The sequence below is a fragment of the Ornithorhynchus anatinus genome, chromosome 7 (genome assembly GCF_004115215.2).
Source record: "Ornithorhynchus anatinus isolate Pmale09 chromosome 7, mOrnAna1.pri.v4, whole genome shotgun sequence".
In the NCBI taxonomy this organism is placed as follows: Eukaryota; Metazoa; Chordata; class Mammalia; order Monotremata; family Ornithorhynchidae; genus Ornithorhynchus; species Ornithorhynchus anatinus.
Genome location: NC_041734.1, coordinates 10,840,126 through 10,852,957, shown reverse-complemented (window position 1 = coordinate 10,852,957; position 12,832 = coordinate 10,840,126).

Below are 12,832 nucleotides of genomic sequence, written 5' to 3'. Positions count from 1 at the left end.
CTCCCTCCTCCAAAGAATAATTTCCATCCCCAGCCTGTGGAGTAGCTGCAGCAGACACAGCAAAATTTCAAACAATTAAAGATCCCAAATGTCAGTACCCAAACAAAGAAGTCAGATCACTCTTAACAGAGACCAGTGTATCAATGCAAGGTTCAGTAATCTCATCTAAGAAGGTTAGGTGATTGGCATTATCTTTGATTCCTTACGTACTTTCAACAGCTTGTTTTTTCCACTTCCCTAAGGTCACCTCTTAGTGCCTCATTCTTGCTTCTGTCTCCTCAGGTCCCTGGCTCACGTCCTTCCTCCTGCCTGAAACTCCTTCCCACTTCAAATCCACCATCACACAGCTCTTCCCATTTTCAGGGCCCTTCTGAAAACCAACTTCCTTCAGATGACTTTCCCCAGTTAAGCGCTTACTAGGTGCAGGACATTGTACTAAGCGCTTGGGAAAGAGCAATATGAATGGTAGACCCATTCCCTGCCCACAAGGCACTTACAGCCTAAGCCATAGCCCATCTCTATCCCCTTTTCTTTCCGTTTTCTACCAGCCTCTCTTCAGGAATCCTATTTCTATTTCAGCATTCCCCCAGTTTCTTCAGTTGTTTCAGAGAATCAAAGGTCAGATAAATGGCTTTCTACTATTTTGCCCCCACCACCCTCCTGTAACAGAATTCCTTTAACTGGTCACCTCCAACAGCGATGGGTGTGCGGGTTTAAAACAGTTTTATTGATCTAAAAGGGTCTCTCGGTTGTAGCCTTCCGGGCCGACGTCGCTCCACCATCATTTAATGGTGAGTCAGCTCTGATTCCTTTGCCCTGCCTGACTGCAGCAAAAAATGGAACGGGGACCATGATTTTGTAGTGACTGCTAGCCTTCCTCTGACTGAGTCAGGTTGGGCAGGTCAAACGACTGCTTCAGAAAGCAGGTGTGCGTGCTTATGTGCGTATGAGGAGCCACCTCCTTCCTCCACGGGTGGATGGTTTTGCTAGTTCATCTTAACCTACATTTCATCGGGGAAATAGAGAAGTACTACAGCTCTTTTCAACAGCTATCAGAGGTTAAGATGAGGGTGGATGGGAGAGAGAGAGGGATAGAAGGAAAGAAAGAAAGAAATGCAAGCGGATCTATGAGCTACCAGAGACTTTTTCTCCAACTCCTGATTGTGGAAATCACTGACTGACAGTCAAGGATGCTGTGATAGAGAAGCAGCATGGCGACGTGGATAGGGCACGGGCCTGGGAGTCAGAAGGACATGGGTTCTAATCCCTGCTCCGCACGTGTCTGCTGTGTGATCTTGGACAAGTCACTTCCCTTCTCTCTATCTCAGTTACCTCATCTGTAAAATGGGGTTTAAGACTGAGAACCCCATGTGGGACCGGGACTGTGTCCAACACCATTTGCTTCCATCCACTCCAGTGCTTCGTACAGTGCTTGGCAGACACTAGGCATTTAACAAATACCACAATTATTATTATTACTTCCAGAGCTATAATTGTTGAACGAGAAGAACCGGTCCACTGACACTCCACTAGACTGCAAGCTCCTGGAGGGCGGGGATGCGTCTACCCGCTCTGTAGTATTGTACTTCCCCAAGCAACCGTACACGGTAAGTGCTCAGTAAATACCACTGACTGAGCTGAAGTTGCTACGTTTCTCTAAAAGAGTCTCTGCACTTTTAAAGTGCCAGTGGTAATAATACTGAGGACGAAAGCTGGCACGGTAATAGATTTTGTTTGGAAAGTATTTTACGATCAGTCATTAAAATGTTGTCAGCACGATTGGTAATAATACGCCCGGTTCTAAAACGCCGGGGGTTGCTTTCTCACAAAACCCAGTGTTGTGGAAAGCCAGTGTGGTAGTCATTCATTCATTCAATAGTATTTATGGAGAGACTGCTGTGTGCAGACCACTGTACTAAGCGCTTGGGAGAGTACACTCCAACGATAAACAGACACGTTCCCTGCCCACAACGGGCTTAAAGTCTAGAGGATGAGCCCTCACTGTGTCCGACGCCGGGCACGAGCGCATGAGAGATTTCTTCCGATCCCATACCATCCTGCATCCAAACAGCCTCATGCCATTGTACACACATTCATTGATTCCCTAGCAATATTCCAGCCAAAATGCAGAGAGAAAACACATTTTAATAATAATAATAATAATAATAATGTTGGTATTTGTTAAGCACTTACTATCTGCAGAGCACTGTTCTTAACGCTGAGGGAGATATAGGGTAATCAGGTTGTCCCACATGAGGCTTCATCCCCATTTTACAGGTGAGGTAACTGAGGCACAGAGAAGTTAAGTGACTTGCTCACAGTCACACAGCTGACAGGTGGCAGAGTTGGGATTCGAACCCATGACCTCTGGCTCCCGAGCCCGGGCTCTTTCCACTGAGCCACGATAGAACTAGGTATAAAATAGATCTTGAAGGTGGAAGTATGCCTAGTACATGTTTCCCACCGGCTCCAGGTTTGTGGCACAGTTCACACAGTGGTTAAGCTGGAATTCAACTAATATCCATGAGGGACTGTGGGTGGCAGGTGCGAGGCCGTGAACGGTCGTCCCCCAAAACTAAATATTAGATGGGCCCTGTGCAATGTGGTTACCCATTTGTCAGAAATTCAGTGCTGAGCTCATTTTGAAAACATCAAATTCCACCACAACCCTCCTCAAAACACTAATAATGAGACACGGGTTACTGTGAGAGCTTACATGAGGAGTCGCTGATTCTGTTGTATAGAATCACTCGCGCTTTCCCATCCCTGCGGTCATATTTCTGCTTGAACACGGATTGCAGTGGGTGAGTAGATAGGTGAGGGTGCTGCAATCAATGGATAGTACTTAGCGAATGTTTCCGCTGTGCCTAGCATTGTATTAAGCCTGTGGGAGAGAAAATGACATTAATAGTCACAATGCCCTTGAGAAACTTGCAATTCAGTCAGGGGAGACAGACATTAAAATACATTTCAGGTAGGGGGAATAAACTGAGTATAAATATATGCACATAAATACTACCAGGAGAAGTATCCAAGTGCTTAGTGGGTAGGACAAAAGGAAAATTAATCAGGGAGGACCTCCTGGAGGAGGACAGATGATTTTTAGAAAGCCTTTGAAGATATGAAGAGCAGTGCTGTGAAGGACTGGGGAGTGCCAGGTAGGAGGAAGGACATGAGCAAGAGTTCAGTGGCGAAAGAGACGGTACCTCACAGACTGCACAAGGAGTCAGTTTACGTACAGGGCCCATCGACGAGTTCATTCATTCATTCGATTCATTCAGCCCTATTTATTGAACACTTACTGTAGTCAGAGCACTGTACTAAGCACTTGGGAAAGTACAACACAACAATAAACAGTGACATTCCCTGTCCATGACAAGCTCACAGTCTGGAGTGGGGGAGACATAATAATAATGATAATAATGATGATTCATTCATTCAATAGTATTTATTGAGCGCTTACTATGTGCAGAGCACTGTACTAAGTGCTTGGGATGAACAAGTCGGCAACAGATAGAGACAGTCCCTGCCGTTTGACGGGCTTACAGTCTAATCGGGGGAGACGGACAGACAAGAACAATGGCACTAAACAGCGTCAAGGGGAAGAACATCTCGTAAAAACAATGGCGACTAAATAGAATCGAGGCGATGTACAATTCATTAACAAAATAAATAGGGTAACGAAAATATATACAGTTGAGCGGACGAGTACAGTGCTGTGGGGATGGGAAGGGAGAGGTGGAGGAGCAGAAGGAAAAGGGGAAAATGAGGCTTTAGCTGCGGAGAGGTAAAGGGGGGATGGCAGAGGGAGTAGAGGGGGAAGAGGAGCTCAGTCTGGGAAGGCCTCTTGGAGGAGGTGATTTTTAAGTAAGGTTTTGAAGAGGGAAAGAGAATCAGTTTGGCGGAGGTGAGGAGGGAGGGCGTTCCAGGACCGCGGGAGGACGTGACCCGGGGGTCGACGGCGGGATGGGCGAGACCGAGGGACGGCGAGGAGGTGGGCGGCAGAGGAGCGGAGCGTGCGGGGTGGGCGGTAGAAGGAGAGAAGGGAGGAGAGGTAGGAAGGGGCAAGGTGATGGAGAGCCTTGAAGCCTAGAGTGAGGAGTTTTTGTTTGGAGCGGAGGTCGATAGGCAACCACTGGAGTTGTTTAAGAAGGGGAGTGACATGCCCAGATCGTTTCTGCAGGAAGATGAGCCGGGCAGCGGAGTGAAGAATAGACCGGAGCGGGGCGAGAGAGGAGGAAGGGAGGTCAGAGAGAAGGCTGACACAGTAGTCTAGCCGGGATATAACGAGAGCCCGTAATAGTAAGGTAGCCGTTTGGGTGGAGAGGAAAGGGCGGATCTTGGCGATATTGTAGAGGGGATGATGGTATTCGTTAAGCACTTAACTATGGGCCAGGCACTGTACTAACAAGTGACTATAGCAGTGTGGAGCCTGGGCCTCCTAAACCAGCAGGGGGTTGCCTTGGTAGCCACAAGGATCTAGGCTGCCCGTGTTAGCCAGCAGTTTTTCAGGATTCCTTTTAGGCAGTCCATCTTGCAGAATGTCTCAGGTGATTCTTCAGGCAGAACCCTTCACTATTAATATCATAACCCTAGCAGGCTCCTTGCACCAATGGGACTAAATCTCAGGGCTCCCAGAGCCATGCTCTTTTCACCGAACCAGCAGCAGGGAAAAACAGCAGGGCTGTCTTCACTATCAGAGGGGAAGATGAGGATGGGTGGTTGTAGGAGACAGACAGCAAAACATTATTAAAGTTCTGTGAGCCACAGTTGCCTATATCAGGTCCTTTCATCACAAATGCCTCAAAACCGCGTCTGGTGACTATCTTAAGGACTAAATTTCAGCCCTTTAAAAGGAAGAAAAAGAGGCCAGTGCTGCAAAGTGTTCCAGGAAAACTGTGGACTGGCCTTCCAAGTGGAGGTCTTTAAAAAACAGTTAAATTGGAATAATTCAGGTCTTTCAATGATGATGGGATTTGTAAAGCATTTTCTGTATGCCAAGCACTACTTCAGACACAGTCCCTATCCCACATGGGGTTCACAGTCTAAGAGAGAGAGAGAGAGAGAAAGCAGATATTATAGCCCCATTTTACAGATGAGGATATTGAAGCAGAGAGGTTAAGAGATTTCCCTAATATCACATAGCAGGCAAGTGGACAACAGAGTCTAGAACCCAGATAATAATAATGATTATGGTATTTGTGAAGCACTTACTGTGTGCCAGGTGCTTTACTAAGTACTGGGGTGGGTATAACAAATCAGGGTGGACAGAGTCCCTGTCCCACATGGGGCTCACAGTTTTAATCCTTATTTTATAGATGAGATAACTGAGGCACAAAGAAGTTAAGAGACTGGTTCGGGGTCACATAGCAGACAAGTGGCAGCAACAGGATTAGAACCCAGGTCCTTCTGACTCCCAGGCCCGTGCTCTATCCACTACACCACGCTGCTTCTCAGATCTCCTCACTCCCTGTCCTGTACTCTTTTCCCTAAGCCAAGCTGTCTATTATTTCCAGAAAGCTGGAAGACGGTGGAGATAATCTCTCATAGTTTCTTTCCATTCTACTTTTCTATCAAGTTGGCTCTTAAATTTAATCAAAAGTAGTAGGGAAATGGATATTAAATTTGGATGTAATATTAAAGTCAGAAAATCTACTTTGATATGTATCTTTTCACACACACATACATTTCATTCTCAATAGTGTTTTAAGGAGATGATAAGGAGCTCTTAAAAAGGTCAGTACTGGATATGGCAGCAAAGAATATGTATTCTGGTCCGCTGACCCAAGTATTAAAATGGTTCTTTTCAAAAGGATTTTCTGGTCTAAAAGATATTCTGCCCGGCAGGAAATGTTGAGTGATTAGCCTCATGGATTTGGAAGTACGATTCATTTGAATTGCTCTTCAGACTAGTTTTACATTTTTAGAGAGCTACCAATCACAGAGGAGTTTTATATAAAATACAATATTGATCTGCCCCAACTCACTTCAGCCAGGAGTTTACCTGAAAGAGAAATTAGTCATATGGAGATTTCATAAGGATTATAATCACAGCATTACTACGTTGCAGGTCCTGGAGTAGATATAGAGTTATAAGATCGGACACAGTCTCTATTCCACACAGGGCTCAACCTATCTTATCCCCTTTTTATAGATAATAATAATAGTAATACTCATAATTGTCAAACTCTTGCTACAAGCCAAACACTGACCTAAGCACTATACTAAGATAACCAGGTTGGACACAGGTTCTATTTCTCATGGGGCTCAAAGTCTAAGGAGGAAACTGAGGCCCAGAGAAGTTAAGTGATCCCACAGCCGGCCAGTGACAGAAATGACATTGAAACATAGGTTTGATAACTCCCAGTCCCACTAGAGCACCCTACCTCTATTGGCCAGCAGATGAGTCATGGAAACAAGGTTTGCCTGAGAGTAGCCACCTCAGAGAGTTGCCAACCTGGGTGGGAGTAGGGAAGGGAGTAGAGAGAGAGAAGGAATGAGAAAAAGTGTTTTCCGTATCTTTTTTTTATCAAATGGAAAGCTACTTCTCAGAGATTTCCCAGAACAGAAGAGTCACAGTGAAACAATTTCCATTTTATTAAAAAAAAATCTGTGGAATTCTCTGCTCCCCTTCCTCCCTCCTACCCAAGTTTCTGTCACCCAGGCGATGGAGGACAGGCAACAAATTGCCAAGTATTCAGAGCTACAAGTCACCCAGGCCTTCTACACCTTTTTCAGGCAGAAGGAATTTTGCAGAGATTCACAACATCGTTATACTGCAATTTAAATCACTTTGCTGATTGATTAATGCTGCAAAAATCCTTCAATGCAATTGACAAAGAAATATGTCCCGAGGGAACATTCTCTGATACTTGTGTTATTTTTCAAAATGTTGGTAGTGGATTACAATAAACTGAGGCAGTGTGAGCATCTACCATTTGAGCAGTCAATTTTTCTAAAAGAAATCATATCCAATAATAATATTTTTCTATAATCTTCTCCCTTCTGTTCCACTCCCTCCAAGTGTACTTTCTGTTCTTGTTATTCCCACTTTAACGCCTGATTGGCATTCCTCCACTTTGTCTTCTGGGGTTTGAAAACATTTATTGTTTCTCTGATTTACTAGAGGAAGAAATAAAGACTTTCTATTTCACTCTCCCAGCAGTGAAACTCAGCATTTTCCCAATGAAAAGCACGAGACTCACCAAAGAGGTAGCTGGAAGCCGTTCATTCAATCGTATTTATTGGGCACTTACCGTGTGCAGAGCACTGTACTAAATGCTTGGGAGCGTACCATATGACAACAGATACCCTCCCTGCCCACAGCGAGCTCACAGTCAAGCTATTAATCACAAGTGTCTAGTTTGATTTGAACAGTGCAGTGACTATTATGGTATTTGTTATTCATTCATTCATTCAATAATATTTATTGAGCGCTTACTATGTGCAGAGCACTGAACTAAGCGCTTGGAATGTACAAATCGGTAACAGATAGAGACAGTCCCTGCCTTTTGACAGGCTTACAGTCTGTGTCAAAGCACTGCTCTAAACCATGCAATACATACAAGATAGTCAGGTTGGGCACAGTCCCTAACCCACATGGGTTTCAAAATCTAAGGCAGAGGAGAACAGGTACTGAATCCCATTTGACAATTGAGGAAACTGAGGCACAGAGAAGTTAAGTGACTTGCTCAAGATCATACAGCAGGCAAGTGGTGGAGCCAGAATGCAAGCCTAAGTCCTTCTGACCCTCAGGCCCATGTTCTTTTCATTAGGCCATGCTGCTTCCCAAGTCTTCTACTTCCATTGTATATCTCCAAGGGCCTACTGCAGTGTTCTGTAGGCAATAAGTGATTAATACATTAATCAATTAATCAATCAATAAATACAGAATGGGTGTTGATAACAGTGGGGCCCTGTGCGGGTATCCACAGGTGACCCACATGCCTGTCCTTTCTGGGTCAGGGTTAGAGCTACCTGTGCCCTGTGAATTCCAGTCCTGATTTTTTTTGGTCCAAATCCACTTTAGAGTGCGTGGAGTGCTTGGAACTTCTAACTGATCCAATTTCCAAACCAAATAATTATCTAATAATCATAATAATTGTGTTTTGGTTAAGTGCTTACTCGGTGCCAGCACCGTACTAAATGCTGGGGTGGATACAAGCAATTTGGGTTGGACATAGTTCCTGCCCCACATGGGGCTCACAGTTTTAATTCTCATTTTACAGGTGAGGTAACTGAGGCACAGAAAAGTGAAGCGACTTGCCCAAGACCACACAGCAGACAAGTAAAAGAGCTGGCATAGGAACCCATGACCTTTTGAATCCCAGTTCAAGCAGTCATGAAGCAGTACATTCTAGTGAGAAGAGCATGGGCCTGAGAATCAGAGGATCTGTGGCTCAGTGGAAAGAGCCCGGGCTTGGGAGTCAGAGGTCATGGGTTCGAATCCTAGCTCAGCCATTTGTCAGCTATATGACTGTGGGCAAGTCACTTCACTTCTCTGTGCCTCAGTTCTCTCATCTGCAAAATGGGGATGAAGGTGGTCACGTGGGACCACCTGATTACCCTCTATCTCCCGCAGCACTTAGAACAGTGCTCTGCACATAGTAAGTGCTTAACAAATACCATTATTATTATTAATCCCTTCTCTTGCCACTTACCTACTATATGGCCTTGGGCAAGCCATTTCATTTTTCTGTGCCTCGGTTTTGTTTTTTTTTTGTTTTTATGACATTTGTTTAGCACCTTACTATGTTCCAGGCAATATTTCCTCATCTGTAAAACTGGAATTAAATATTTGCTCTCTTTCCTCCTTAGATTGTATCTCCCCTTAGGATAGTGACTGTGTCCAACCCAATATTTAGAACATAGTAAGCCCTTAACAAATACCAAAATTATTAATCATTTTAGGTTTCGGTAGGAATCAGGTGTTAGATATTGGGAGAAATTTTCTTCTGGGTTGGAAGGAGTGGTGGGGTGGGGGGAGTGTAGGGTAGGGAGGAGGAGGTGTCTCCTTCTGAGTATAGCTTTGTTACCATCATGATGAGGGGGCTCATGATGATAATGGAGACAGAAAACCCTCTTTTAGCAGAATTTTGAAACTTCAGCTGAGTTCATCTGCAAGTCTTTGTCTTGTCAATTTATCCCCTGAAATACTTAAGTATCCTGATTAGGGAGGACCCATGAGGACATTTGAAAATTTGAGTGGGAGTAGCACACAAGGCCCTAGGGGAGACTATTCAAAACTTGAACTTTTCTTGAGGAAGTTAGCTGCATAACTATTCAGTGAGATAAACACTTGTTATTCAGAGTCAGAGGGGTTTTGTCTGAGAGTGACTGCCATGCCATAGCTAATCCTATAATATGCTGCCTTCTTTTCTCATTTTCCCCCACTCCTCTGAAAAAGAACCAGAGATCCTCTCCCTTTCTCCCTTCTCTTCAAACTCCTACTCCTCTTTGTGATTCCCAACTCACATCTTCCTCCTATTCTTTAAATAGTGGTGGTGTCTGCTTTCAACTGTTAACACAAACACTCCACTGAAAGGTGCCTGTTTTGTTGCAGGACGTGTTTCCCCACTCCTCCAAAAACTCCAGTGGTTGTCCATCCATCTCTGCATCAAACAAAAACTCCTCACCTTTGACTTCAAAGCACTCCATCATCTTGCCCCCTCCTACTCATCTCAGTACTCTCCTACTATAGCCCAACTGGAACACTTGGCTCCTCTAATGCTAAACTTCTAACTGTGCCTCAATCTCATTTATCTCTCCGGAGACCCCTCACCTAAGTCCTGCCTCTGGCCTGGAAAAAATCCTCCCTCCTCCAATCGGACAGACAATTACACTCCCCCACTTCAAAGCCTAATTGAAGGCATATCTCCAACAGGCCTTCCCTGACTAAGCGCCCCTTTCCTCTTCTCCCACTCCTTTCTTCCTTGCCCTGACTTGCTCCCTTTGTTCTCCCTACTCTACAGCCCCCAAGCACTTATGTACATATCTGTAATTTATTCATTTATATTAATGTATGTATCCCCCTCTTCTAGACTGTAAACTCATTGTGGACAGGGAATGTGCATATTTATCGTTGTACATTACTCTCCCAAGTGCTCTTTAGTACTCTCCCAAGTGCTCTTTACACAGTAAGTGTGATTGAATGAATGAATGCATAAATATTAAATTCAATAATGTGGTTCTGTGCTTTGAAGCCCCTAGGTGTGCCCATTTGAGAAGATAAATTCAATAAAACAGGAAAAGTTGTCTTTGTTTAACTGCTGAATCCAAAGTTCTATATGAAGATCACTCACACAAAATTGAAACCAAGGTTTCAAAGGCATTCGGATCTCACCCCAAGTGAAGCATATGACCTTAACATTAGGATGCCTTGCAGGTATTAGAATAAGTAACTGCTGGAATAGGTACTATTAATGTTGGATTAAAAAGAAAATGGAGTAATAGTAATATTAAAGATTGTGGTATTTGTTAAGCACTTACTATAAGCCAAGCATTAGCCTAGGTACAAAATAATCAAGTTGGACATAATCCCTGTCCCATGGGAGCTCACAGTCTTACGAAGGAGGGGGGAACAGGTATTGAATCCCCATTTTAGCGGTGAGAAAACTGAGTCACCGAGAAGTCAAATCATTTACCCAAGGTCACACAGCAGGCAAGTGGTGGGACTCGAACCCAGGTCTTATGACTGCCAAGCCCATGCTCTTTCCACTGACAATTAGGCCATAATAACCCAAATAAAATATTTCCCACTGGTGAGAAGCTTCTCCCCTGCAATGATTGGGTCCTCTCCTTCACCAATCACAGGAATTCCCGTTGCCATTCTTCCTACCTCAGGATATCTATTCCCAGTTCTAGCAAACAGTGCTCTGCCAGTCAGATAAGCCCTAATTGGTGGATGGAAGTGTGCCTCCATGGGTGCCTAGGGTGGAATCTTGAGTAGAAAAGAGAAGGAGGACACAACTGTGGCCAAGAAAATACTATTGAAAGAAAAGCCAGCAGGAGCAGTGGCAGTGAAGCTCAGTGACCCAGGAGGACGAAGCACCGGCTTGGGAGCCAGAGGACCTAGTTTCTAATCCTAACTCTGCCATTTGCCCACTGGGTGACCTTGGGCAAGTGACTTGACTTCTCTGTGCCTCAGTTTTCTCACCTGAAAAATGGGGATTCGATACTTGATCTCCCTCCTTCTTAGACCGTTTGGACAAGGACTTTGTTCAATCTGGTTGACTTTTATCTACCCCAGCACTTAGAACAGTGCTTGACCCATAGTAAGTGCTCAAAAAATGCCATTGTTTTATCCCACTCTTCCTCCAGCTTCCCTGCCCCAGTCTTTATGGGCAGGGAATGTGTTTGCTAATTCTGCTGTGTTGTACTCTCCCAAGTGCTTAGTACAGTGCTCTGTGTGTAATAAATGCTCAATAAAAACCATGAATTGATTAATTCATTCACTTACATTGGGTGGGAAGCTGTGTCCCTGGTGAGAATGTCATCTGGAGGGAAGGAAGGGAAACAGGAAGAGTGTGGGAGGATGGAAGATAAGGCTATTCAGGCTAGTAGTAGTATTGGTTCATTCAATGGTATTTATTGAGTGCTTACTATGTGCAGAGCACTGTACTAACTGCTTGGAAAGTAAAATTCATTCATTCATTCATTCAATAGTATTTATTGAGCACTTACTATCTGCAGAGCACTGTACTAAGCGCTTGGGATGAACAGGTCGGCAACAGATAGAGACAGTCCCTGCCGTTTGACGGGCTTACAGTCTAATCGGGGGAGACGGACAGACAAGAACAATGGCACTAAACAGCGTCAAGGGGAAGAACATCTCGTAAAAACAATGGCAACTAAATAGAATCAAGGCGATGTACAATTCATTAACAAAATAAATAGGGTAACGAAAATATATACAGTTGAGCGGACGAGTACAGTGCTGTGGGGATGGGAAGGGAGAGGTGGAGGAGCAGAGGGAAAAGGGGAAAATGAGGCTTTAGCTGCGGAGAGGTAAAGGGGGGATGGCAGAGGGAGTAGAGGGGGAAGAGGAGCTCAGTCTGGGAACGCCTCTTGGAGGAGGTGATTTTTAAGTAAGGTTTTGAAGAGGGAAAGAGAATCGGTTTGGTGGAGGTGAGGAGGGAGGGCGTTCCAGGACCGCGGGAGGACGTGACCCAGGGGTCGACGGCGGGATAGGCGAGACCGAGGGACGGCGAGGAGGTGGGCGGCAGAGGAGCGGAGCGTGCGGGGTGGGCGGTAGAAAGAGAGAAGGGAGGAGAGGTAGGAAGGGGCGAGGTGATGGAGAGCCTCGAAGCCTAGAGTGAGGAGTTTTTGTTTGGAGCGGAGGTCGATAGGCAACCACTGGAGTTGTTTAAGAAGGGGAGTGACATGCCCAGATCGTTTCTGCAGGAAGATGAGCCGGGCAGCGGAGTGAAGAATAGACCGGAGCGGGGCGAGAGAGGAGGAAGGGAGGTCAGAGAGAAGGCTGACACAGTAGTCTAGCCGGGATATAACGAGAGCCCGTAATAGTAAGGTAGCCGTTTGGGTGGAGAGGAAAGGGCGGATCTTGGCGATATTGTAGAGGTGAAACCGGCAGGTCTTGGTAACGGATAGGATGTGTGGGGTGAACGAGAGGGACGAGTCAAGGATGACACCGAGATTGCGGGCCTGCGGGACGGGAAGGATGGTCGTGCCATCCACGGTGACGGAGAAGTCTGGGAGCGGACCGGGCTTGGGAGGGAAGATGAGGAGCTCAGTCTTGCTCATGTTGAGTTTTAGGTGGCGGGCCGACATCCAGGCGGAGACGTCCCGGAGGCAGGAGGAGATGCGAGCCTGAAGG